Source organism: Boleophthalmus pectinirostris, unplaced genomic scaffold, assembly GCF_026225935.1.
Source record: "Boleophthalmus pectinirostris isolate CB_2022bp ecotype Guang Dong unplaced genomic scaffold, ASM2622593v1 HiC_scaffold_18, whole genome shotgun sequence".
Lineage (NCBI taxonomy): Eukaryota > Metazoa > Chordata > Actinopteri > Gobiiformes > Gobiidae > Boleophthalmus > Boleophthalmus pectinirostris.
Genome location: NW_026571133.1, coordinates 28,892,913 through 28,902,131, shown reverse-complemented (window position 1 = coordinate 28,902,131; position 9,219 = coordinate 28,892,913). Strand labels below are relative to the sequence as shown.

The following is a 9,219-nucleotide window of genomic DNA, read 5'->3' as shown; positions in this document are numbered from 1 at the left end:
TCTCCATTTTTATTTATTTGCCATTTCTCGTGTAAAATCAATTTCACTAAAATAGACATTATTTTTTGGAAATAACAGTGTTTTTACTTTTTTGCACATTCAAATAACAACTCACACCTCATTGAAACAGGCAATTGAAACCTAGAGGAGAGGCGATTTCCTTGTAGTATGTGTCTAAGTCAAACAGGAAGCACACAGAGAAGTGTCTGATTGTGTCTGCTCTGCTCTGTATGCACCTGCCGTCCTCACTTCTGTCAGTGTCTGTGGACTCGCGCCTCTGTCATTCTCACTGAACTGCCTTTAACTGTGGGACATTAGCATGGAGCACTGACCCTGCACTACATTCATTATGCAGTCCATCCTGCTAAGTGGAGCCTCCAGTCCTCAACTACCACATTACACTTGAGTTTTTGTCCCAAACTATGACCTTACAGTATCAGGGACACTGAACCATGCTTTGGTGGAGCAGTTCGTTACTGTCATGTTAGATGGAAGGTACAGCCAGTCATCCAGAATTGATTTAATGTATTTGTATTTTACCATTTTAATTTTAGAGTTCACACAGAGAATACTTGACATTACATTAAACCCAGGCTACTTAACCAAATAAAAGTTTAAATATGGTGATTGAAAGTTTGGGTTAGGTGGAGAATGTTTACTAATAAAGCATAAAGCATAATCAGAATTGAGGCATTTATTGTGGCATTTTGTGGCATATTGTGTATAGTCCAAATAATATTAATGGTTATCAAAATATAGTTTTCTGATTATTTCAATGGTTGAAATATTCTGATTAATCATTGCAGCTCTTAGGTATATCTTCTGAAGAACACGCTTGCCATGTATATCAGTAGTGCTAATGTCAAAGGCCAAAAAGCAATTCCAAGCACTCACATGTATAACATAGACTCACATAATTGAACATTTTCTTTGTGAAATCAGCAAGTTGGAAAGTTTTTGCGCTCCAAGGTGAATATGCGCACTTTGTATTCATGCGACTGCATCATTGCGTGCCAGAGGGGACTTTTGAATGTTATCACCCTCGCCTACATATTTCTTAGCATTTCTTCCTGTTTACTATCTAATAAAGTGAGGAGAAAATAATTTATATAAAAAACACAGCACATCTTCTTTGCTGAGGCCACCAAGGACATGTGTGTGTATGTGTGCGTGTTGTTGTTGTTGTTGAGAGTGACAGTGCATTGAAAGCATTTTAAAAGACAAGTTATGTCAAGAGAAAAAGGCATGAATTTATGAAGCTTTGGACTCAGAGCACTGTGGGTAAACCTATTTAGTGTACATGTGTTATGGGGACAATACATGGACTTGAATTCATTTACTGGAAACCAAGTCAAACCTTAACCCTAACCTTAACACAAATATGAATTATATTATGCAAAATAGATTCTCGTGAGTATTAAGTTCTGTTATAATATTGTTAGCCCCTCAAAAACATACCTGTAGTTATATTTTGTTTCATTCACACGTTTGAGTAACTTTTTGTCGACATCTCCAAAGCTCAAAATGCTCTGTCATGAAGTGGTAGTTTTCAAGTTAATAATTACCTTTTGTTCAGCGGAAATGGGCAATTCCAGGGCTGAAATAATCCATATGAATCTAGTGAAGGTGTTTGGAGTTTAGAAACACAGTAGATCACTTCCTGTAATACCACATGACATCACAAGGTGGAACGGAGTATTTTCTGTTTGAGAGAACTCAGCTTACATATGCAGGGTTTGTGTCTTAAACATGCATATGTGAATGAAACATAACACAACTCCGAATATGTTTTTGATGAGGAAACAACAGTATAACATAGATCAGAAAACAGCACAGTATACCTCATAAATAATAAAGCATTTACCTTCTGGGGATCTGATTTTTGTCCCCATACAGAAAACAGGTCCTCATGAATTCAAATACCCGCCCACACACATGCACACAGGCATCAAACAAAGAAACAACCCCAAAATCACTCCAAAATACAATGTGAATGTGCAACAATTTTATAGGTCATTTTAGACTTTAATACAGGGTCAAGAAAGCAAAGTACTTCACAAGTGTCTGTTCATTCGTATCATTATCAAGGGTGTAACATAATTATCAAATCTCATTACACGCACACATTAGTTTACCATCAACTATAATCAGTCTATAGATCGCACACTGAGGGAGGCACTTTGAATAGCTGCAGCACAGACCCACAAAATGCCCACACTGCCGGAGCCGCTCAGTGGGGCTTTTCTCATGTTTTTGCCTATGGTGTTTAGCAGGGCTGCTTGTATTACTCCCATAATCACCCCTGCTCTGTTCTGCTCTGGCTCACCAAAACAGAAGCTAATTTCATCTAACAGTCAACACATCATCACAAAAAACAGGTTTCACATCAGCAACAGAATGCAGCAGAATCCCTCACAGGTATTTCAGATAACACTCTGTGCATATAATCATTGTGAAAATACCAGCAAAGGTCAACATTTGGACTTAACATGAGAAAGGTCAGGCTTTTCACTTTCATATTTCCCCAATACACAAGCTGGGGGATAATGTTGCATGGTTAAAATAAAAATAGGATGAAAATCAAGCTTAAAAAGACATATTGTGAGAAATCAACCAAGCTTTTAACCTACAATGTTTTGTATTTTGATTCATATACATGTTTGAGTAATTCTGTATTGTCACTGGATGCTTGAATGCTCATAAAATTTCTTTTTCCTCCTTCCCCTGTTCCTGCCTTACCTGGCTATCAATAACCACATACTTTGATAATTCAAGTAGAAAGTAGAAGGGATTGGCTGCTCAGGCAAATCCATACCCACATCACTGTACTTCATGGTGATTATTTGAAAGACTAGGGGTGTGTTCACTCTTACGCTCACAATCGCCACATCAAACTTTGGATCAAACTGGGACTAAACCAAATTTAAACCAAAGGTAGACCACGACGGAACAAAAACAAATCTACAACAGGGCTTAAACTGAGCCCAAACCAGGAAAAGACTCTGAGTCATAGGGTTCAAAACAGTGCGCAGCCATTTTCCAGACATTAATATGTAGGAAATTTAAATATTTTGTATGCTACGAAGCTTAACAGTGACTCCTCGCCCCCCCAGTTACATTTTTCTTATAGACTTTCCGGGGGGGAAAAAATATATATAGTAAAAGTCTGAAAGTGTCATAGAATTGGCTGTGGCGTTTGTGCGCATGGATCATGCCTCTTGGCCCAATATCATGTTATAAAGTGGACTGGTTCCCGGTCTTTTGGACCTGTTCTCACTCAATAAATGGAGGGGACAGGTTTGTCCCTCTTCTCAAAGATTCCTGGTCTACTACTCTGTCACTGAAACTTGGTCCGCTACAAAAGTTTGCTCAGGGCTAACCATAGACAATCTATGGAGCTAACCAGCTAGGTCCTATGTGTGAAAACTAATGACCACAAGACCTATAATTTGATTTAGAGTCTGTCTCTGAAACTTTATTAACACAAAGTTCTTAAAACAGTTTACAGAATCTTGCGCTTTTTAATCGGCCTTTTTGGATTCAAAACAGCTGCGTTATGGATATTAGTTACCACGTAGGCCTAGTCTCCGCGATGTCTTTAAACTTTTATTTATCTATTTATTTATTTGTATTTTTTTTAAAGTAAAGTTTTAAAGTTCCTGAATTGAACTGGGCAGTCGCTACTGATCTCCATAGTACTGTGGAACTGAACTATGAAGAGACAGCCCTACTAGCATCAGGATCCGCAGCGGATCCGCTTTCGGTCCGCCAAATCCGCCCCACAGTCCGTCCGCTTTGCGGATCCGCTGCGTATTTGTTCCGTATTCACTTTCTGATTGTTGCTAACCCTAACCCTTGGATGGCCTGCTGTTACAGAGAGAATCTGCGGTTAAATCATCTTAGATGCGCACTGTGAACGTACTTTTAACACAACACTTTGTTTTTGACACAATGATTTGTACTATCAATGCGCGGATCCGCGGCTAAACCGGTTCGGTTTCGCTGCGCGGACGCGCCACTGACTCATCAGCCGTTATCGGGACCTGAGTGGAAAGAAGCAGCACCCACCTGTTGTCCGCGGATTTAACTGTAAGTAATTATTAAAAGTTAATTGTATTAGTCATCATGAATGTACATAACGTTAACGTTATATTGTGATGTCTGTAGATCTGTGACTGTGTGTGTTTTATCAGTTTTGACGAGTGCAGTAGGAAAGTTAGCGACAGTAGCAGCTAACGTGATAAAGACGATGTGAAGTCAGGAGTCAGGATAACTCCATCTCTTGAGGTAGATCCCAGTCTAAATACTATTTTTATATAAAGCTACTTATATTCTTGTATATTTTTACGATCACAGAATTGTAATTCTGCTCCGTGATCATTGGTCGTGTCTAACGGGTTCGGTTCTGGCTGGATGCCGCTCTCGGCGCTCTCCCTTCGGCTGTGGAGCGACGGTGATACCGGTGTCTGATCTGGTTGTGTTTTTAACCAGAGATAATTATTATTTGTGTAGACTAGAGTGTTGACTGTTGAGTTGAGACTAAAGTGCAGTCATGTCAGTGCCTTAATACAATAACGTAACGTAATAAAAAGCACAACTTTTAACAACAGCTAACGTTAGATAACCAACCAAAACTTATGTTGTTTTTCCCCAGATGACATCAGGAGCCCCTGTCCTTCTGCTGAGTGTCCCCATCAGGAGCCCGGCACGCTGATCAGAAGTAAGTACTTTTCATGGTTTCTGTGACAGTGAAGATTTAGTTTAGAGCCAGATCTGACTTTGTCTCTAACTTTCTGTTATGGGACTTGAGATGGTGCTTTAGGCTTTCAGTGAAAGGTCTGACATGTTGACATGAATACTAATGTGTCACATCTAAACTACACTGATATTGACTATGACCACCATCATAAATTGATTATTATATTTTAAATGTTGTGGTAAAAGCAAATGTAGTAGAGTATTGTATATTAACAGCAGTGAAATATGTCTCAATCTCATACTCAGGCTTATACTAAAACAAAAGAGTTCAGTTTTACTGCGCTAAAGTATTTCCTATGAGTTAAATCATGTTTTTCATCTCTGTTTCAGAATATACTATGGTTAATAAGAAGATGGACATAACAGCATGATATAGATCCTCTGGAGGTAAATACTGCTTTTGTATTAAACACTGAGGTCTGAAATGATCCAAACTGATATCCAAACTCTTATTTGATGTATTACAGAACTCCCTCTGCTGGGCCAAGTTCCGAAAATGTAGAGACAGACCCTCTGTAAGTTTACTGTATTAACCTACTTTTATTAACTTTCATAACTAAACATGCGTACATTATAATCACTGTTGTTGTGCTTATTGTTTCTTTCAGAACATGCTGTGGTGGAGTTTAAAGACTGACCCTCTGTAAGTGCATAGATCTCTCCAATCAAGTGTTTACCTTTCATGTTCAAATCACACAGCCACTGTCATGACTTACAATGTTCTTCACAAACCTGAACTCTAACTCCTTACAAGAATAAGAGGTGTAATGGGGTGTTTAATACACACTGGTGTCATTTCAGATGCTGTGAGAAAGGGGAAGCCCAGTCCTGGACACTGACAGACTGGATCTTCACCAGTAGGACTGAAGAGGAGCCAGACTCACTACACCTCTGCCTCAAAACCTCTGCCTCAGACTGAAGCTAAAGACAGAGGCTCTGAAGCTCCCACACTGCACACTCTATAAGAACAACCATCCGTCTAATTGTACTGTGGTGGGAAACACAAGTTAAGTTGTAGTTTGAACAGTATGGTATGGCTACACTCAGTCTCATCTGTCCAGGGTTTTACCCATATAGCTAATATTTGTTTTTTTGCTATTAAAAAAAAACCAAAAAACTTTGCTTAACTTGAACTATTTTTAGTAAAAACTGTAAATTGTCATTTTCATATTAAGAATGAAGCATTGGTTAACTCAAAGGGTATATAAGTCCTATACCATTAGTAATAATTATTCATGTCCTAAGATTTCTAATTAATGATTTAAATAAACATTGTTTACAATGTAAAAAATTTTTTTTTGTTTTTAAATTTAAGCCTTTATATCCTAGTTTTAATACTTGCTGTAAAAGTTTTATGTACAATTACAATGCAAATGCTGCTGGTGTGTATTTAGGTCAGTAGGAAGTGGATCAGTATTAAATATATAACCATATTTAGGCTCCTAACGACACAGTAAACAGATCCGCGGCAGATCCGCGGCAGATCCGGGGCAGATAACCCGGTTCTGAAAGCGGATCCAAAACGGGTCCCGGGCGAATCCGCGAGATACGCAGCGGATCAGCCGCGCCTTCGCCGCGGATCCGGGCTTATTTTGACGGATCCGCGGCGGAGGCGCAGCTGAACCGCTGCGGATCCGCGCGACGGATCCGTTGGGATCCGTTCTGCGGATCCGCCGCGGATTTTTTTTGCTATGTGGGAGGCCTATCAGTTTACAAGTTTTGCACTCAATTTTAAGTAAATTGTCCTATTATGGTGTTTTAGATTAATACTCAGGTTTACATTGAACAACTGTAAAAATAATGATATGATATTGTTCAAAAGTAAACAGTCCTAAACATGTGACCCCTTTAAAGAGGACCTCTCCGCTCCACTGGCATGCTCCACCGACACAACTGTGTCATAAAGCATCCACCGTATCCTGATATATATGTCCCTTCACAGTGATTTCATAAATAATGTAAATATTGTAAAGTGTCCCCCTCGGTGGAACGCAACAAGCCAGTCCATCGTTAATCCAGCGCCTCCGTGTCAAGTGTGAGCGCAGTGAGCGCTTAATCACACGACGGCGGCGGATCCCCGGGAGGAAGTGGCATGCATCAGTGGCGCTGCAGCTGAAAATGACAATCAGCCAGTTCAGCGATGGCTCCAATGATCAGGCATATCAATGAGGCCGGAGGAAGACGCCGAGAGACCCCCCCAAAGCACGACACAGACACGGGGGAGCGAGAGAGGAAGATTAATGATGCGCAAACATAGGCTGTAACAGAAGGACTCTTACAAGGTCTCCAGCAAATTTAAGAAAAATACGCACAGTAATATGATGATGTGTAGAGATACAAAGCAGCATGGTTTACTCAAAGACTGTATCTATGTTTTTATAGAGTGTATGGTTTCACCCAAAGAAGTTTAAATTTTGCATTACTAGAGGAATAAACTTGTATTTTTACAAGTATAATGACAGTATATTCTAAACACAGACTGTGTTAAAGCCCTAATGGCAGTTTTCAGATTCATGAATGTGATTATGTCATACTCTCACATGGGGGGCAAGTGATAGTTTTACTTAATGAATACATTGTACTTTGCTATGAAATATCCCAAATTTAAATTCATAAATACAGAGCCTGATTAATTATAATAGTTACTAAAGAACTCACCATGTTAACCTACAACAAACATCTGATGTGTTGTGATATAAAAAAAAAACAACAACAACAAACAAACAAAAAAAGCATTCTCCATTAGCCCTACTTCACTCTGTCTTACATGGTTACATGGCCCATGGTTACCCGAACAAGGTAAAACTACTTTTTTCAGTAGATTACAGGTCAGGCACTTGCAGTATCCATGGTTACCACAAAGTATTGGTATCGCTTTATTGTGAGAAGTATCCATGGATACTGTACCATATTCTACAGAGAAACAGAAGCACCGTGTAACTTTCTGATGGGGGGGTACCTGCATGACTCCAATGAGATAAAAAGTTAAAATCATATTCAATTCAAGTCAATTACAACACTCTAAATGCAATAACATCTTCATGAAGACATGAAAGTGATAAATCAGGTTTACGTCAAATCAAGCCCTTTAAGGTATTGGATTAAAACACTCAATGATATAAATGTTGTTGTTTTTTTTTTTTTTTTTTTTTTGTTTTTTTTGGAGGGAATCGTTGGAAAACCATGGCAACAGGCAACAATGCAGAAGAAAAACACCTGAATATGATGTCGCCTTTGTTGAGCCTTATGCCTTGTTAATTTGTTATTAGAAAGTGGCAGTTAGCACACAAGGACAACAGAGATGGACGAAACACTTAGAACTATGTGCATATACGGTATATATTAAGACAATGATTGCAGAGTTTGGATTCTAATCTGATATCTGCTACTTCACCTATGCATCTTGAAAAATTTAGTTTTAGACTTTGCGAAAGAACTGTACATCTTTGACATTTAATACATGTTGTTTGAGACTGTTAAAAATAATCCACCATGGGCAAATGTCATGTGTGTCAAGAGCTGAGATGTTGTGATTTTATTCTCTTGTCTGTAGGAGCATTTCTAGGCCTATTTCTTTCTGTTTGGTACAGACTGAGTAGATGAGCATAGGGTCTTGAAAGGCATTCTCAGTCACTTGAGCAGTAAATAAGTGTATCAATTGCTTCTCTTTCTCGTCCTTGTTCATTTGTTGTTTTAGGTCAGACACTTTTGAATGTTTCTCGGATGAATTGGGTGCTGTTGTCTTCAAAGCTGACAAGCAACTAGCGTGATCTGCTATTTGGTGTGACACTTCTGTTGACAGGGAATACCACTTTGTAAAGCTGTCAAGTGTGTTGTTTACATTCAGCTTGTTGCTCTGTGGCACTTCAGCAAATCAAATCAAGACCTTTTTCCCTCCAAGCTTTTGTTGTCTCATTCTTAACTTTTTACACCCCAGTAAGCTAATATGAACCCTGTCTCTTATTGAGCAATGCAGTTAATCTCTGCAAGATTTATGTGATCCCGGTCTACCCAGCTTACCACTTGTTCTCTTTTTCTCAAAGCGAAAGTACAACAGTAACTCATCTCAAAAAGTTCAGCCTACATGTCTAGTTTTTGTCATTTATTATCTTGACAAATGTGTGGGATTGTCTTTCTTGGTTTAAGGCAATCAAGTTTCTTTTGCTAGAAATGAGTCAAAGATAGATTGATGAGGGAAGAGACTGGTTAAAGGAAGGCCAGTAAGAGCTATGTATTATATTATTATAGTTTATGTATTATATTCTTAGAAGCAAACCTAGTAAAATAAAACACACTTGTAAAGTACACATGCAAGTGCAAGACGACAAATAGCCCTTAGTGTTTATGTTATTGTATAGCATCCTTGACAAGAACTACGGCATACTCACTAGAGGGCGTCATTTACAAAGAATGGGAAACAAAAGGGACTAAGAAATAGTGGTCTTATAAATAAAATACAAT

General features: G+C 38.7%; 1 long non-coding RNA gene across 2 annotated transcripts; it reads left to right on the top strand.

Moving 5' to 3' along the window:
• The first annotated feature begins 3,721 nt into the window (after window positions 1–3,721).
• LOC110160432 (uncharacterized) lies at window positions 3,722–5,983 on the top strand. 2 transcript variants are annotated; one of them, XR_008632203.1, is made up of 7 exons: window positions 3,722–4,089; window positions 4,194–4,287; window positions 4,655–4,720; window positions 5,089–5,145; window positions 5,226–5,273; window positions 5,367–5,401; window positions 5,560–5,983. It is a non-coding gene; the product is annotated as an uncharacterized LOC110160432 (long non-coding RNA). The 2 variants fall into 2 exon arrangements; XR_008632204.1 differs by having other exon boundaries at window positions 4,168–4,287.
• Window positions 5,984–9,219: the final 3,236 nt, after the last annotated feature.